General features: G+C 43.4%; 1 protein-coding gene across 1 annotated transcript in view; it reads left to right on the forward strand.

The window, feature by feature from the left end:
• The first annotated feature begins 941 nt into the window (after nucleotides 1-941).
• The window catches only part of CHL1 (cell adhesion molecule L1 like), a 147,891-nt gene continuing 130,792 nt past the window's right edge, over nucleotides 942-18,040 (forward strand). Inside the window, exon 1 of the mRNA XM_030208520.1 lies at nucleotides 942-1,074. The gene's annotated coding sequence lies outside the window, so the exon portion shown is untranslated. The remainder of the gene's footprint in view (nucleotides 1,075-18,040) is intronic.

The raw sequence follows: 18,040 nt of genomic DNA on the forward strand, positions 1-18,040 counted from the left end.
AGGAAAGGAAATACAATGCTTGATAGAACAGAACAGCAATCATTCTGACAGGGACAATGTATACTCCTGAGACAAGAAATGGGGAGGAGCTAAAGGGGGATGAGAAGGGGCTGGAAGAAGAATAGGGGGAAGGTGGGGCTTGAGGATGAAGTAGGAGTATGTGGCAGCACACCGCCCTCAGGGAGGTTATAAAGTTGGTGAAACAGCCACTTTTATGGCTGGTTTAAATTTTTTAAAAGGACTGCTCTGGAAGAATGTCAAGGGGGAGGGAATTCCATGGGAAAGGGGCTGCAACATAAAAGGCACAGTGTCTAGTGGTTTCTAAGCTGGATTGTTTAGGGTTAGGTAGGACCAAATGGTAATCATTGAGGGATCGCAACAGACATGTAGGTGAACAAGGAATTTGATGGACTTGTTAGAGCCTGTAGTTTTTCCACAGTGTTTTTTGCCTTTCTTTTTTATTCAAAGCCACTCTTATCCCTGAGGTTAAGTAGTAAGGAATCTTGCTACATCTTGGACTGCCAGGTACTTGTGACCTGGACTGGCCACTATTAGAAACAGGATACTACATTAGGTGGACCCTTAGTTGACCCAGTAGGGCAACTCATGTTCTTATGTTCTTATTCCTGACATATTAGTTAGGATTCCTTTCTCCATACTCCTCTCTTTGCTTTCATTGTGTTGTGCTAGTCAGGAGGCAGCTCTCCCTCTTTCTGTATTTCCTGCATTCTGTCAGTCCTATACCAGTTTCCATGACGCCAGGAAACAGCCCCTGTATATCGGGATGCTGCTCACGCCCCAGTCTATTCTCTGCTGTTCTATGAAGAGAGTGATTGATACTGTGATGGGAGGGAAGAAGTAAAGGGGGCTGTCTTTGAGGGAGCACATAGAGGGACAGAGATGTTCTGACTATTTCAAGGTGTGATATGTGAAACCTTTAATCGTTATTCACATCTCTTCACTCTGCTCAACAGGCAGAGACACCAACAGGATTATTATGGGAGCTGAGGGGAAATACTCAGAGCTGATACAGAAATAGAGGGGTCTCCTTCCATCAGCTTTGGTCCATCAGGGGTAAGACATACAGTTTATGTATCTGTGTTGATTTCGATTTCAGTACTGGTTAAGGGTGTTTATATCTCTATGGGAGCTGAATCTATCTGATTCCCGTACTGGGTGATTTAGTACCTATGATTGTGTCAGCAGCATTTGCTTGGTGTATCTGTCCATGAGATCTGCACTGAGCGTAATTGCCTAGTATTCCAAAACTGGATTTGGTTATTTGTGTCTGCAATTCCATTAGTGGATTAGTGTATCTGTGCATTGAAGTTCAAAACTGGATCAATGTATCGGTCTATGATTCTAACTCTGGGTTAAGGTATCAAATCTAGAATTCCAGCAGTGCTTCAGAGCATATGTGTCAGGATATTCATGTCTGTGACCTCATAGATATATGGTTACACATATCTATGCATAGGATTCGAGCACTGGATTGTGGAATCTGTGCCTGGTATTTCACGGTTACATGTATTTATGCATAGGATTCCAGAATTGGATTGCTGCGTCTGTATGTAGGATTTCAGCATTGGACTGGATTAGCAGTGTGTAGGATTCCATCTTTGGATCGGTGTAGCTGTGTCTCAGAATTCAGCATTGGATTGTGGAATCTGTGACTGCACTGGGTTAAGGTATCAAATCTAGAATTCCAGCAGTGCTTCAGAGCATGTGTGTCAGGATATTCATGTCTGTGACCTCATAGATATATGGTTACACGTATCTATGCATAGGATTCGAGCACTGGATTGTGGAATCTGTGCCTGGTATTTCATGGTTACATGTATCTATGCATAGGATTCCAGAGTTGGATTGCTGCATCTGTATGTATGGACTGGATTAGCTGTGTGTAGGATTCCATCTTTGGATCGGTGTAGCTGTGTCTCAGAATTCAGCATTGGATTGTGGAATCTTTGCCTGGGATTCGTTCAGTGAATCCAGACTGCCCCAATTTGACTGCCCCTATCGGACCGACCGTTCACTTGTCTATTAGATTGTAAGCTCTTTGAGCAGGGACTGTCTCTCTTTGTTAAATTGTACAGCGCTGCGTAACCCTAGTAGCGCTCTAGAAATGTTAAGTAGTAGTAGTAGTAGTAGTATATGCATCTTTGTGTTTTTGATTTTAACACCTGGTCAGTGTACTGCATCTGTGCCTGTGAGTCCAGCACTAGGATAGAATACTTGTATCTTATTGCATCGGTATTTCTGAATCATTGATTCCAGCAGTGGATTAGTGTGTAAGTTTCTGTCACTCAGTGCTGGATTGGTGTATCTATGATTGTTATCCCAGTGCTGGACTGTGTCTCTGTAGCAGATCCCAGCACTAAATTGATGTATTTGTGTCCATGATTCCTGCACTGGGATGATGTAGCTATGAATAGGATTTCAACACAGGATCCTGCTATCTGTGTTTGTGCTTTCAGCAGCTTATTATTATCTCAGTGGAGAAAAGTAAATAGTGGAGTGCCCCCAGGAACCTGCATTTTCACTTATTTATAAATTACCTGGAAATGGGAACAATTGAGGGGATCAGATTTGTAGATAACACAAAATTATTCAATGTTATTAAATCACAAGAGGACTGTGAGAAATTCAAGAGGACCTTGTGAGATGGGACATCCAAATGTCAGATGAAATTCAGTGTGGACAAGCACAGAGGGACTCACATGGGGAACAGCAACCCAAACTATAGCTACAGAATGCAAGATTCCACATTAGGAGTCACCACTCAGAAAAAAAGAACATTAATGTGTGGCCATGGCCAAGAAGGTAGATTGTATGTTAGAGGGGAAGGATTTTCAATTTTATTCATACACCTTATTCAGGTGAAACTCAAGGTGGCCGATATTTAAAACTATTTAACAGGCCATGAATGGCTCAGTGCGAGATACCCTACTATCTCAGTTTAATATTAGCACTTAGCTCGGTCACCGGCTATGTTGTACGATATAACCAGTTAGCACCAATATTCATTGGCTGACCGGCTAACCTGCGTAAATAGCAGGTCTATCTTTGGCTGCTATAACTTAGCTGGTCAGCCGATGAATATCAGCTTATTTGGCTATATTTTAGCAGCCAAAAACCCCCCCCTGGAAATTCAATGCCGGTTGTGGATATGGCCCCAGCATTGAATTTCCAGATTTGCTGCCGACTGCAGGAGATAGCTGGGCTCCCTCCCATGTCTGAATATTGGTCCCAAGGTGAATTACATTCAGGATCTGTAGGAATTTTTCTGTCCATAGAGGGCTTACAATATAAGTTTGTAAACCTGAGACAATGGAGGCTTAAGTGACTTGTCTAAGATCACAGTGAACCACAATGGGATTTGAACCTGGTTTCCTCTACACTTAAGTTAGGTTTAGGTTCTCAGCTTGGAGAAAAGGCGGCTGAGGGGACATATGATAGAGGTCTATAAAATAATGAGTGGAGTTGAACGGGTAGAAGTGAAGCGTCTGTTTACGTTTTCCAAAAATACTAGGACTAGGGGGCATGCGATAAAGCTACAATGTAGTAAATTTAAAAGAAATTAGAGAAAATTTTTCTTCACTCAACGTGTAATTAAACTCTGGAATTCGTTGCCAGAGAATGTGGTAAAGGCGGTTAGCTTAGCGGAGTTTAAAAAGGTTTGGACAGCTTCCTAAAGGAAAAGTCCTAAACCATTATTAAATGGACTTGAGGAAAATCCACTATTTCTGGGATAAGCAGTATAAATGTTTTGTACTTTTTGGGGATCTTGCCAGGTATTTGTGACCTGGATTGGCCACTGTTGGAAACAGGATGCTGGGGTTGATGGACCTTTGGTCTTTCCCAGTATGGCAATACTTATGTACTTATATGTACTTATCAATTTGATATACAAATCAAGATGGTTTACATATACTATACAGGTATTTGCACTGTCCCTGATGGGCTGACAATCTAAGTATATTGTACCTGGGGCAATGGAGGGCTAAGTGACTTGCCCAGGGTCACATGGAGCTGCAGATGGAATTGAACCTGTTTCCCAGGATCTTAGCCCACTGCTGACCGTTAGGCAACAGAGGAATTAAACCCAGTTCCCCCGGATCAAAGTCCACGCACTAAGAATAAAAAAAGAGAATCTCATAGTGTCACTGTATCACTCCATGTGCAACCAAAAGAAAAGCAGACCTCATGAAGAAAAGCAGTCTTTCCTAGGATTCACATGGCCAGAAAATCAGCTGGTGTAACAAGTGTGCCTTCTCCTGGGTCCTTTGAAGCCATGGCACAGGAAATGGTACCCCAGCTACTTTTCTAATGTGTTTGGACCATTTCACCATGGATGCATTGCCTGTTCCTGCCTGTTGCTGTCACATGGGACCTCTCCAGTCTAATCTTTTCCAGGGAACCAATTGGACTTGTTTTTCATCAGGTGGATGTGAAGCTGTCTGTTCACGCTTTCCAAAATACTAGGACTAGGGGGCATGCGATTGAAACTACAGTATAGTAAATTTAAAACTAATCGGAGAAAATGTTTCTTCACCCAACATGTAATTAAACTCGGAATTTCGTTGCCGGAGAACGTGGTGAAGGCGGTTAGCTTGGCAGAGTTTAAAAGGGGGTTAGACGGTTCCTAAAGGACAAGTCCATAAACCGATACTAAATGGACTGGGGAAAAATCCACATTCCAGGAATAACTGTATAGAATGTTTGTACGTTGGGAAAGCTTGCCAGTGCCCCTTGGCCTGGATTGGCTCTGTCGTGGACAGGATGCGGGGCTCCGATGGACCCTTGGGTCTTTCCACAGTGTGGCATTTCTTATGTACTAGTGGCCGTCATTTTATATTTTCGATTCAAAAGTCTGCTGTCCCCCCCCCCCCCCCCCCCCCCCCCCCCCCCCCGGATATTCAAAAGCATTTAACAGGCCAGGATCGGCACCTGGCTGGTTAAATGCCCCATAACCGACTATCTGGCGATTTTCAGCGGGGGATAGCCGGCTATCTCCCCCTGAATATCAGTGGCTAGCAGATAGTCGGTTATATCGGCTGACATAGCTGCGTGAATATGTGGGATATCTTTGCCCGGTTCGAAGATAACCAGCTAAGTCTGAATATCGCTATAGCTGGTTATCTTCTAATCAGCCGAAAATAAGCCAGATATTCAATGCTGGTCACCAGAAATGGTCCAGGTTTAGCGGTGACCGCTGGAGTTAGTTGGACTAACTTCCGCAGTCTGAATATCGGCCCTTGTAAGTCTTGTCCAGTTGCTCTTTCATGGTATTTGGAGTTCACCCATTAGTTCATTAGGTTTTTCTCTAGTTTCTAAGGGGTGAATATTCAAAGTGATTTAAATGGGCAGGACAGCCTCCTGTCTGTTTAAATTCCTTGTGCCTGCCTAGCTGCGGCACTCAACTGGGCAGTGCCGCTGAAAATCAACACTCACCAGCCATACTGTCAGACCAGTGGTCCATCTAGCCCAGTATCCTGCTTCCAACAGTGGTCAATTCAGGTCACAAATACCTGACAGAATCCCAACAGTAGCAAGATTCATACTACTGATTTGAGGAACAAGCACTGGCTTTCCCCATGTCTATCTTAGTAGCAGACTATGGCCTTTTAATACAGGAACTTGCCCAAACCTTTTCTAAACCCAAGTGGGCAGGTCAGGAGCATTACAGGGGGCGAAACTGGGAGTTATGTGGGTCCTGGCAATATTCAGTGTCAACACTCGTATAGTTAACCTGGTATGTAGGACCATATAAGAAGCAGTTCTAACTTTGTCCGGTTAGCTATGCAGGTGCTGCCACTGAACATCTGGGTACTGGCTTGCAACGTAGTGTCCTGCCCTCCCTTTCTCCCACCCTGACAAGTTGTGATCCCCCTCCTAACCCTCTCGACACCAGGACTGACACTCCCTTCCCCAAGTGGTCCAGAGGGGTGGTGGGGCAGGAGTGAACCACACTCGCTCCTACCTCTAGCGGTTCCATAGTAAAAATAGTCATGGTGATCTCTAGTAGTAGGTCTCATGATACTACTGCTAATACTGCCAGACGTCTGCTACAGGTCATGGCAGCTATTTTTACTATGAAGCTGCTAGGGGCAGGGCTCTCACTCTTGTCTCAGAGGGCCTAAAAGTCACAGCCAGCATTGCAGGGAAAATCAGGATCAGGGTTTTGACTGCCTTCACAAGCCTACCAAGAACATGAAGCTTAATAAGCTCTTGGCATCAAGAAATACCTACAAAGGAACTCTCTTCCCTCTTAGAGGCCAATGCAATTGAGACTGTTCCACTGTGGGAAATTTTATTCCAAATATTTTTCTGATTACAAAAAAAATATGGGCAGATATCGTCCAATCCTAGACCTGAGGGTCCTGATCTAACATCTCACAAAGCAAAAGTTCAAGATGGCTTTTCTTGGGTTCCTTTATTCCACTACTTCAAAAAAAAGGCTGTGGCTGTGTTCTCCGGATCTAAAGGACTCTTACATGCACATTCAGATACATGTATGCCATAGGAAGTATCTATGATGTGTTACAGAGAAACACTCCTACCAGCACTGCATTTTGCTGTTTGGCTTTGTGTCAGTTCCTCAGATGCTTGCAAAATGTTTGTATCTACACAGACTGGGGATGCATGTGTTTCTCTAATTTGGATGATTGTCTGGTCAAGCACATAACTCAGGAAGGGGCAGAAAGATCTCTTAATTCAACCATTTGGGTATTGGAGTTACTATCCCAAATCACATCTAGAGCTAACACAAAAATTAGATTTCATAGAACCCTTGCTAGACACGACTCAAGCAGCCAACTTAATTTCCACTGTGGAGGAAATTTAAGAGCGTCAGCAAGTATCAACTGGTCAAATGTTGAGAATACTAAGCCACATGGCATCAGGAGTCCAAATCACTACCATGGTTTGTCTTCATTGGATTGCATCTACAGGGAACCTCCAGGGTGTAATTTCTGTCATCAGTCCTCTATGGGACTGTCTGTCCAGGGGGACAATCCCATCCAATTTGGCAAAAGGAATCCCATTCCAAATTTCTCTGACTCAAGAAACTTTAGATGCATCTAAACTGAACTGAGCAGTCATCTAGATAGGCTTCACACCCAGGGTGTACAGTCTGCTTAGCAAAAACTTCATCAGATAAATTTCCTAGAGCAAAGAACTATATGAAATGCTCTATAGGCTTTCAAACATTGGTTGTCATACAAAGTCATCCTGAGGTAAGTATTACACAAACAAGGAGGTAGGAGCAGGGTCATCATACCTTCTGTGTTGCAGTGGCATTTCTAGGGTGGCTGACACCCAGGGCGGATCTCCAATGTGCCTCCTCTGGATGCAGAGCGACCCCCCCCACCCCCGGTGAAAGGACACCTCCCCCGGGTGCAGCGCGACCCCCACCACCCCCGGCGAAGGGACACCTCCCCCGGCGGAAAGAAGGAACACCCCCCTCCCCGGGTGCATTTTTACCTGCTGGGGGGGGGGGGGCGCGCCTGTCGACTTTGCTCGTTCCCTGCTCCCTCTGCCCCGGAACAGGAAGTAACCTGTTCCAGGGCAGAGGGAGCAGGGAATGAGCAGAGCCGACAGGCGCGCGGCACCCCCCCAGCGCCGTGCACCCGGGGCGGACCTCCCCCCACCGCCCCCCTTTGGTACGCCACTGCTGTGTTGGCAGACTCTGAGAATGTGAAAATGGGCCATTTCTCACAATATGTACCTCAGAGCCATGCATATGGTGGGCAAGGACAATGTTCTGGCAGACAAACCAAGTTGAGTCCTATGGTTCCACAAGTGGTCACTGGACAGCGAAGTTGCCCATAGTATCTTTTGGGAGTGGGGCATCCCTTTGATAGATCTATTTGCTATTATATGCAATAAGTGCAATAAGAAAGTACCTCAATTTTGCTGATAGGTGACACAGCAAACTAGCTTCGAACGCCTTCCTTCTACATTGGGGAGAGGGTCCCATGTATTCATATGCTCCAAGACTCCTCATAGCGAAGACCATTCTGAAGCTCAAGCAAGATCAGGGGACCATGATTCTCATAGCCCCTTTCTGGCTGAGACAAACATAGTTCCCATTTCTGTTAGACCTTTACATCAGTAGTCCAGTGAGACTGGGGTGTTTTCCATCACTAATCACACAAGAGCAGGGCCTCACAGCTTGGACTTTAAGAGAGTAACATTTTTTCCCCTGAACTGTCTGTTACTGTCTCACAGGTCTTGCTAGCTGCCAAAAAGGATTCCACTAAGAGGGCATATGGTTTTACGTGGCAGAGATTTGCATCTGGTTTGAGGGCAGGGTTGCAGATCCCTTCACTTACCCTACATGAAAACTTATTGAATACCTTCTGCATCTATCAGAGACGAGTCTCAAGACCAACTCAGTAAGAGTTCACCTTAGCACAACTGGAGTTATCATAATCAAATTACATTACATTACATTACAATGCAATACTTGCATTCCACAATTACCTATATAGCTCTAAGTGAATTACAAAACAAGAGGGCTAGGTCAATCCTAGGATATATATCTGATTTTTCAACATTATCAAGTTAGAAAATTTTCCAGCTTAAAAAATTAAGAAGTACAATAAGACAGGAATCATATTCTGGATAACACACATTTTTAAAATAAACTGGCCAATATTCAAAATGATTAAAGTGGGCCAGCTTAAATCGCTTGTCTTTGGCTAACCACCAATATTCAGCAGCACTTAACTGATTATCAATGCTAAATATTGGAGATTAGTACCTGCACCAAAACCGGCTAATTTGTGGACGTTCCAAGGGCAGAATTGGCACTTATGCAGTTAAGAGATAACTGTTTAAAATGGGCCAGATAAATAGTAGTCCAATCTTTGAGTGGTTCAGGTTATGCGGTCGAGGGCTGACTATTGCACTTAACCACATAAGCTTTAGCAGCCAACCTAAAACTGGATTTTCAGTGCCAGTGCCTGGACATTGACTATTCTGGAAAATACTCGGAGGTGGACGTAAAACGTTGACCACCACAGCTGAATATTGGCTGGAAAGTTTTCAATGCTTTCCTAAACTTAAGATAGTTTTTCAGCAACCATACTGAAGATGGTAAAGAATTCCACACCAATAGCACTTGATATGAAAAAGTCCCTGTTAATAGCTTGTAAGACCTAATATTATTCACTGCAGGAAAATTTAAAAGCATCAGATTTTGGAAGGAAGGGATATTACTGCCATTCGATAATTGAATAAGATGCATATGATGGCACATTACCATATAAGATTTTAAATGCTAACATACACAATTTAAATTGAGCTCTAACCTCAAAACGGTAGCCAGAGAAGGTTAAGGAAAAATAGAGACATTTTTATCAAACTTATGAGCAGAATTTATCAGTCTACCAGCAGTATTCTGTCTGTAATTAAGGCCCCCTTTGCAAACCCGTACTAGCAGTTGCCACACCAGCAACTGTTAGGGCAGCTTTGTAAAAGGGGGCCTAAGGATTTTGAAGATCCAAAATAAACAAAATGACATTAGTTCATTTACGATAACAGCAAAAATTGGATTATCAATCAAAATGTTATTAATTCGAAAACTTCATAATAGTTCTGAGCTGCATTTGCCACACCGAGAATCACTACTGCGCCTTAGTAAAAGGAACCCTTGATATTGTGAAAGAACATTTTATTATTTTAGAACATAAGAGTAGCCATACTGGGTCACACCAATGGTCCATCTAGCCCAGTATCCTGTTTTCCAAACAGTGGCCAAGCAAAGTCGCAAGTACCTGGCAGAAACCCAAATCATGGCAACACTCCATGCAGAATCTCAAATAGCAGCAACATTCCATGTAGAACCCTAAAGAATAGCAAGATTATGGAATCATAACAAATAGCAAGATCCCGTGAAGAATCTCAAAGAGTAGCAAGATTCTGGAACCCTAAAGAGTAGCAACATTCCATGTAGAACCCCAAAGAACAGCAAGATTCCTGAATCCTAAAGAGTAACCAGATTCCATTTCAGAATCTCAAAAGATTAGCAACACTCCAGACTACAAATCCCAGGGCAAGCAGTTGCTTCCCATGTCTGCCTCAATAGCAGACTGAACTTTTCCTCCAGGAATTTGTCCAAACCTTTTTTAAACCCAGATACGCTAACCACTGTTACCACATCCTCCGGCAAAGAGTTCCAGAGACATTAACTATTCATTGAGTGAAAAAATATTTTCTCCCATTTGTTTTAAAAGTATTTCCATGTAACTTCCTCGAGTGTCCCCTAGTCTTTGTACTTTTGGAACAAGTAAAATCCATAGTCAGCTGACTATCCACATGCATCCCCAAAACTTGAGCAGACATATTTAGGGCCAGATTCTATACATGGCGCCTAAAAAATCCGCATGGACTTAAGTGCATTCTACAAGATTTAGGCGGTGTATAGAATATGCTTAGTCAATACTGTAACGCCTAAATCTATGCACGTCCATTTACGCCAATATAACCTGTGTAAATCTGAGATTCGATTGCTACTATTTGAGATTCTACATGGAATGTTGCTACTGCAGGAGTAGCCTAGTGGTTAGTGCAGTGGACTTTGATCCTGGAGAACTGGGTTGATTCCCACTGCAGCTCCCTGTGACTCAGGGCAAGTCACTTAACCCTCCATTGCTCCAGGTACAAATAAGTACCCGTATATACCATGTAAACCACTTTGAATGCAGTTGCAAAACCACATAAAGGCAGTATATCAAGTCCCATTTCCCCTTCCCTAGTTGAGATTCTACATGGAATGTTGGTAGTATTTGAGATTCTGTTGCTACTATTTGAGATTCTACATGGAATGTTGCTAGTGGCGGAGTAGCCTAGAGGTTAGTGCAGTGGATTTTGATCCTGGGGAACTGGGTTCAATTCCCACTGCAGTTCCTTGTGACTCTGGGCAACTCACTCCATTGCCCCCCCGGTACAAATAAGTACCTGCATATACTATGTAAACCACTTTGAATGTAGTTGCAAAAACCACAGAAAAGCAGTATATCAAGTCCCATTCCCTTCCCCCTTTCCAAAACTCTACTGGATCAATTTAACTCTTGAGTAGCAAGGGTCCTTAAATTTTAATTCTTTCTTTTTGCACTTACCCATTCAAATTATTTCAAAATCTAACAAATAACAATAACTTCTTTGGTTGGACAAATAATTTTGAGATACATGACTAGAAAATCCTATTAAATCTAATTGATGCTCCTTTTCATATAATTTATGACTTGCAGGCCATAGTAAGCCAAGTGACTCCAGAAACGTGCATAGATCCATGGATTTTGGGTCCAGATGCTTTTCTAAATACAGATTCACATCTCCTATTAGTAAATTATGATCATAATTTAAAACATTCTTTGCAATGAAATCATAAAAATGATCCTTTGCTGTTGCCCATTTCCCTGGAATATAACAAAGGATCCATAAAACACTCATCCTAAATTTCAAACGCCAATATCTCAAGAGATGGGGACATATATTCCGCATGATATTTAAAACTATTTAACTGGCTGGGAATGGCTCCTGGCCAATTAAATGGCACTTAACTGGCTATGTGAAAATATTCCATGTAGGAGATAGCTGGTTCTCTCCCACTGAATATTGCCTGTTAGCGCTTAGCAGATAACCAATTATATCACGTGACATAACCGGCTATCCTGCTACCTTTCCAATCATCTAAGCTAAGTACATTAAAACACTCATAAAAAGCACAAACGGTACAAAAAAACCCCATACAAGCAGCAAAGACCCAGTAAACCTAAAAACCTACCCACCAACCAAACATCTTACAAATCAACCAGGTTTTTAACTGCTTCTTGAATTGGGATATAGACAGAAGTTGACACATAGCCAAAGGTAAAGAATTCCACAAATGGGGATCAGAAACAAAAACTCGGCTAGGAATTTCTTCCAAACACATCTGATGAAGTGACGGAACAACCAGCAAAGTCAGGTCTTGAGACCACAGCAGCCTAGGACCACAAACAGTGCACTAAAGCCAAGGGAGCGACACCCTGACGGGCCAGAAACACCAATAACAGAAGTTTAACCGGCCAGTGCTGAATATTGACTCGGCAGGATACGTTGAAAACTACTATACTACTATTTAGCATTTCTATAGCACTACAAGGCGTACACAGCGCTGCACAAACATAGAAGAAAGACAGTCCCTGCTCAAAGAGCTTACAATCTAATAGACAAAAAATAAAGTAAGCAAATCAAATCAATTAATGTGTAAAGGAAGGAGGAGAGGAGGGTAGGTGGAGGCAAGTGGTTACAAGTGGTTACGAGTCAAAAGCAATGTTAAAGAGGTGGGCTTTCAGTCTAGATTTAAAGGTGGCCAAGGATGGGGCAAGACGTAGGGGCTCAGGAAGTTTATTCCAGGCGTAGGGTGCAGCGAGACAGAAGGCGTGAAGTCTGGAGTTGGCAGTAGTGGAGAAGGGAACAGATAAGAAGAATTTATCCATTACTACAATGGCCAAAAATAAGCCAGACATTCAGTGCTGGTCACCGGAAACGGTCCAGCATTGAATAACTGGGCTCACCACTGACCGTAAAAGCATAAAAACAATAGCCTTCAGCAGCAGCTTGGATGCGCAGCCCAGCTCGTCAGTCGCCAATGTCCCCCAAGTGCCAGCATCCCCTGTAGCCCTGACCAGCTCAGTGACAGCAGTGGCTTGGGCAGCAGATCCTTATTGTCATCATATGCAAAAATAAACACACATGGGACTAGATTAACAATTACACATTAACAATTTGGTGCCAAAATAAAATCCGTTGCCAGAGAATATGGTAAAATCTTACTGTACACTGCCTTGAGAATTCTTTCAAAAAGGCGGTAAATAAATCATTAAAAGCAGTTAGCTTAGCAGGGTTTAAAGCAGGTTTGGATAATTTCCTAAAAGAGAAGTCCATAAGCCATTATTAAGATGGGAAAATCCACTGCATATTCTAAGATAAGCAGCATAAAATCTGTTTTGCTGTTCTGGGATCTTGCCAGGTACTTGTGACCTGTATTGGTCATTGTTCGGCTTGATGGACCTTCGTTCTGTCTTAGTATGGCAATGTGCTTATGTTACTATGTTATGTATTCTATAAAGTATGCTTTAATTTAGGAGTACTGTATAGAATAAGCCTAAATTTCCACGTGGTTTATAGAATACACTGAGTGCCGATCCATGTGACTAAATTTAGTTGCAGTCAATTACAGCAAGTAAAACCTGGTGTAAATCCCAACGTCTAAATTAGGTGCAGAGCAGGTGTATTCTATAACAATGCACGAAGATTATAGAAATGCCTGTGACCCGCTCATTTCACACCTTTAACCACGCCCACTTTTCAACTATGCGGCTTATATTTACAGAATACGCTTAGCAAGTAGTGCATGTAAATTCTAGTTAATGCCAATTAGTGCTGATAATTAACACCCATTTATCAGTGCTGACTAGCTTGTTAACTAATTAAGCTCTGTGCATTGTTATGGAATATGCTTCAATTACCACATGGAAATCTCAGCACTATATAGAATCCCGAGGATAGCACAGCATTGAAATAAACAATACAGCATAACAAAGCAAACTCTGGAGCACTGACAAATACATTTTGAATATAACCCTCCCCCTTCACAGACCCCCTCAAAAACTCCCGAAACCCCCCCCCCCCCAACTCCCCTTGCATCCCCCATTGATCCCCTCCTAACAGAGAGAATGCAAAACAATATACACTTCACAATTTTACTATTGTTTTGAATAGTGTTTACTACTGTTTTGAACAAAATCAATATGGCGCAAGCTCTGCCCAGGCTTCAGCCCAGATAACATCACACTGCCTCCTATCATTAAATCTCCTTGGGCTGCAGTGCCCCAGCACCCACAGCAATGCTCACAACTGGTCCCTATGCTGGTAGATGCTAGCTTCAATACAGGCAATTGTTGCCCAGGCAGTGGAGTGAACCTGGGAACAGATACCAGGGTGTCCCCTAACTATCACCCAAGCATCCACTTAACTTTCACCATCTCCTTTTCTACCTGTTTGGCAAGCTCAAGACCATCAGATACTATCACCTGCCATGTCCTGCTCTTCTTTTCTGCATTGAACTTCTTCACCTCTTATGCTGTACTGCTCTCTTGGGTTTTTGCAGCCCAAATTCATGATCCTGCATTTTTTAGCTTTAAATCTTAACTGACAAAATTCTAGACCATTCTTCAAGCTTTGCTAGATTCCTCCTTATGTTACCCACATCATCAGGGGTGTCTACCTTATTACAGAGTTTGAGATCATCCACAAAGAGGAAAACCTTACCAGACAGCCCTTCTGCAATTTCACTTAGAACAATGTTAGAAAGAACAGAATCAGGGCTTTTTTTGAGGGGGTACTTGGGGGTACTGAGTACCGGCACCTTTTCCATTGTCTGCTAAAATTGACCCATGGTCCCCAAGTTTTAATGAAAGAGCTCAAGCTCTACACACCAATTCTGCCTTGTCATACATTCTGTGACTGGTTGCAGGGTCCTGGCTATTGTGGGGTGGGTCCCTTAGTGATCACCCCACCCCCTGAAGGGTGGCCTGGCATTTGAGTACTGGCACCTTTTTCGCTAGAAAATATGCACTGAACAGAACCAAGAAATGTTCGTTGTGGCACACCACTGGTAACATTTCTTTCCTTGGCATGAACTCTAATTAACACTCCAGTCGCCTTCCCTGCAACCAGTTTCTAACCCAGTCAGTCACTTTAAGGGTTATGGCTGAAAACACAGCAAAATTATTCATCTGTATATCAGTGTGAATCTCTCTCAGTCTCTCTGTCCTCTCCGTTTTTCTTGGAAAGAGTCTCCCTGTGTCTCTGTTTTCTTCCAAGGAGCATATGGTTTGAAATTCCTGTGCCTATGTGGATCTTTCTGTCTCTTCTCTTTAGTCATTAGAGTCCCTATGTCTCCAAGTATTTCTTTTCTTAAAGAACATATTGCTTGGGAAAGCTAGTCCCAGCTTCCTCACAACTGTATGAAAGAGCCGAATTGATCACAAGCAAATGAAAGCAAGGGACAGTTGCTTAGCAACCAAACATTACGCTTCTTTTTCTTTTGGTTTATTTACCCAGCCAGAGAGGAAAATGAGCTTTTGTTAAGAACTGCTGTTGACTGTGAAATAAAATCTTAGTGACAACTAAAAGAGTAATTCTATAACAGGACATCTAACTTGTGCAGGAATGTGATTAAGTTGCACTAGTTTTCAAAAGGAACATATGAGCCCAGTCTCCTGTTTTAAATTATCCCCAGGAAAGCAGTTGCATATTTGCCACCTCTGTTCAGACACCTACTTCTTTGTTGGTTTATTCACATGCTTATGAGTGTATTTTATCAAACATGTGCAGAAGGGCAAAACCCTAGAGGGTAAAGGTCCATGGATTTGATATACCACCTGGTTTACATTTATTATATGCAGGTATTTTCTCTGTTCCTAGTGGTTTCACAATCTAAGTTTTTGTACCTGAGGCAATAGAGGGCTAAGGGACTTGCCCAGGGTCACAAGAAGCTGCAGTTCTCCAAGTTATCAGCCCACTTAACTAACCATTAAGCTACTCCCCCCCCCCCCCCACCCATAAGACCCTATCTCCAGGATCCCCTTTGACCAGATCAGGCAAACTTCATGGGCCCAATATTCAGACCGCAGGAGTTAGCCGAGCTGCCTTCCATGGTTGGCACCAAGCCCGGATATTAAATGCTGGGTTGTTTCCAGTGACCGGCGTTGAAGATCTGGTTTACTTTTGTGGCTGGTTTAAACATAATTGGCCAAGCCAATATTCAGCGCTGGCCAGTTAAGTTGAAACTGATCAAAGATATAACTGATTTGGCCATCAAACTTAGCTGGTGATGATGCACTGAATAGTAGCAGAAAGCTGATTATATCGTGTGGTAAAACCGGTTATCTGCCTAGTGTTATTGGCAATATTCAGTGGGAGATAACTGGTGATCTCCCACTGAATATTGCCGGATAGCTGGTTAAATGCCATTTCATTGGCCAGGAGCTGTTCCTGGCTGGTTAATTGGCTTTAAATATTGGGCATGAAGGTGCCAATACCATGGGTGGGGCTAATATTCAGGCCACAGGAGTTAGATTGGCTAACTCCCACGGTCAGTGGTGCCCGGATAATCAATGCTGGACTGTTTCTGGTGAGTGGCATTGAATACCCGGGTTTATTTTGGGCCGGTTTAAAGATAACCGGCTAAGTTGATATTCAGACTTAGCCAGTTATCTGTAATCCAACCAAAGATATTCCACTGACAGCTAAACCTGGTTGAAAAACCTGGGGATATTCACTGGGGGATAGCTGGTCATCTCCTGCTAATATCGACAGCTTGTTAAGTGCTATTCAATCAGTCAGCAGCCATTCTGACCAGTTAAATAATTCTGAAATTCGGGTAGACTATTTTATGTATAGAAGCACCTTATAAAATTATCTCCAAAGAGAATAACTTTATAACTTTTGAGGCCAGTACATACAAAAACGTATTTATATTTATTTAATTGGTCATTTTTTATCTGCTTACAACCAGTTTTCTAAGGAACAATAAGCATATCTTCTCCATTTGAAAATTATCCCACGGATCATATACACACACACACACACACACATTTATACCTGCTGTTCAGTATACTCAAGATTTTCTTTAAAATGTACACTCGTACTTTTGAAAATGAAAAAAGTCTACAACTAAGCTCTCCCTCGAACAGTAGAAAAATCTTCTAAAACTGGATATATAAGTTGATTGAGGAGAGAGACACTGCGGAGCCTTGAACTAAATTCCCGGTCGCCCAACCTGGACCAAGTCACCGCGTGGAGCCAGCCGTGAGTTCCCTTCGATTACTCTCAAGCGGGACCCGTTGTTATCCAGCCGCAACTACCCAAAAAGAGCCGCGACCAACCCAACTCAGAACTGCACCGCCGCCTAACCCAGCCTTGGAGCTTGCCTGACTGTGTCTTCCTCCAGCGGCATTGACTGGCGGCCGGCTGCGCCCACCCCTGAACCGCTGACCATCCAACTGATGAGTTATAGCCTACATCGCCGAGGCACCTAATGGAGGTCGTGGTCAAGGCGCGAACAGACTGCATTGATGAGATGGACAGCCCAGCACATATCAGAACAGGTCCCGGGTTCTGCAGTTGTGATTGGACTTTGCGATATTCATTGTACCAGATCTAAACAGGACGCGATCCCTGTGTCCTGACTTCGCATTGAGCCTACCACGTGGCTTGGAGCGTTCCCCTGGGTTCAGAGTGACTGGCGCTGAAAAGAAAATGGTCATTGAGTACTACACTACCCCGGCGGGGTGAGCACCCCTTTTACTTACCACTCACTCACTCACTCTGTGGGAAACCATGGTCCCAAGGTCCATTGTAGAACGGAGTCCAGCTACGAACAACCCCAAAAATATATTAGCTCACTAGGCATAGACGATTGATAACCCAGCCACGGACGTTTCCATCAAGGAGCATTCAGAGACCTGCTGGCTTGATTACAAAACCTGGAGTTTTGTAATAAAGATGGCCGACGAGCAGATGGCTGAGTAGCGATGAGCTCCGTGGGGGCTTGACGGGATCTAGACTGAACTGATCTTGGTTGGTCATTATTTCAACTTGTTCTTGTTGGGGGCTCACTTCTAATAACCGACGAGCCTTGCTGCTTTTGATCGTCCATTTCAAGCTGGATCAAGCAGAGAAATCTTCTTGGCCTGGTTCACGTGGACGCCGGGTCCTTGGCTGTGCTGTTGATGGCCCAGCTACGATCTTGTTGGGGGCTCATTATTGAACATCTGACAAGCCAGCTGTTGAGCTTTGTTGCTTCTGATTGCAGCCCAGCTACGATCTTGTTGGGGGCTCGTTATTGAATATCCGATGAGCCAGCTGTTGAGCCTTCGTTGCTTCTGATTGTCCATCTCAAGCTTCCTGGCTTCTGACACGTGGATGCTGCAACCTCGACTGTGCTGTTGAGTGCCCAGCTTGTGATCGGCCAGGTTCA

The sequence above is a fragment of the Microcaecilia unicolor genome, chromosome 6 (genome assembly GCF_901765095.1).
Source record: "Microcaecilia unicolor chromosome 6, aMicUni1.1, whole genome shotgun sequence".
Lineage (NCBI taxonomy): Eukaryota > Metazoa > Chordata > Amphibia > Gymnophiona > Siphonopidae > Microcaecilia > Microcaecilia unicolor.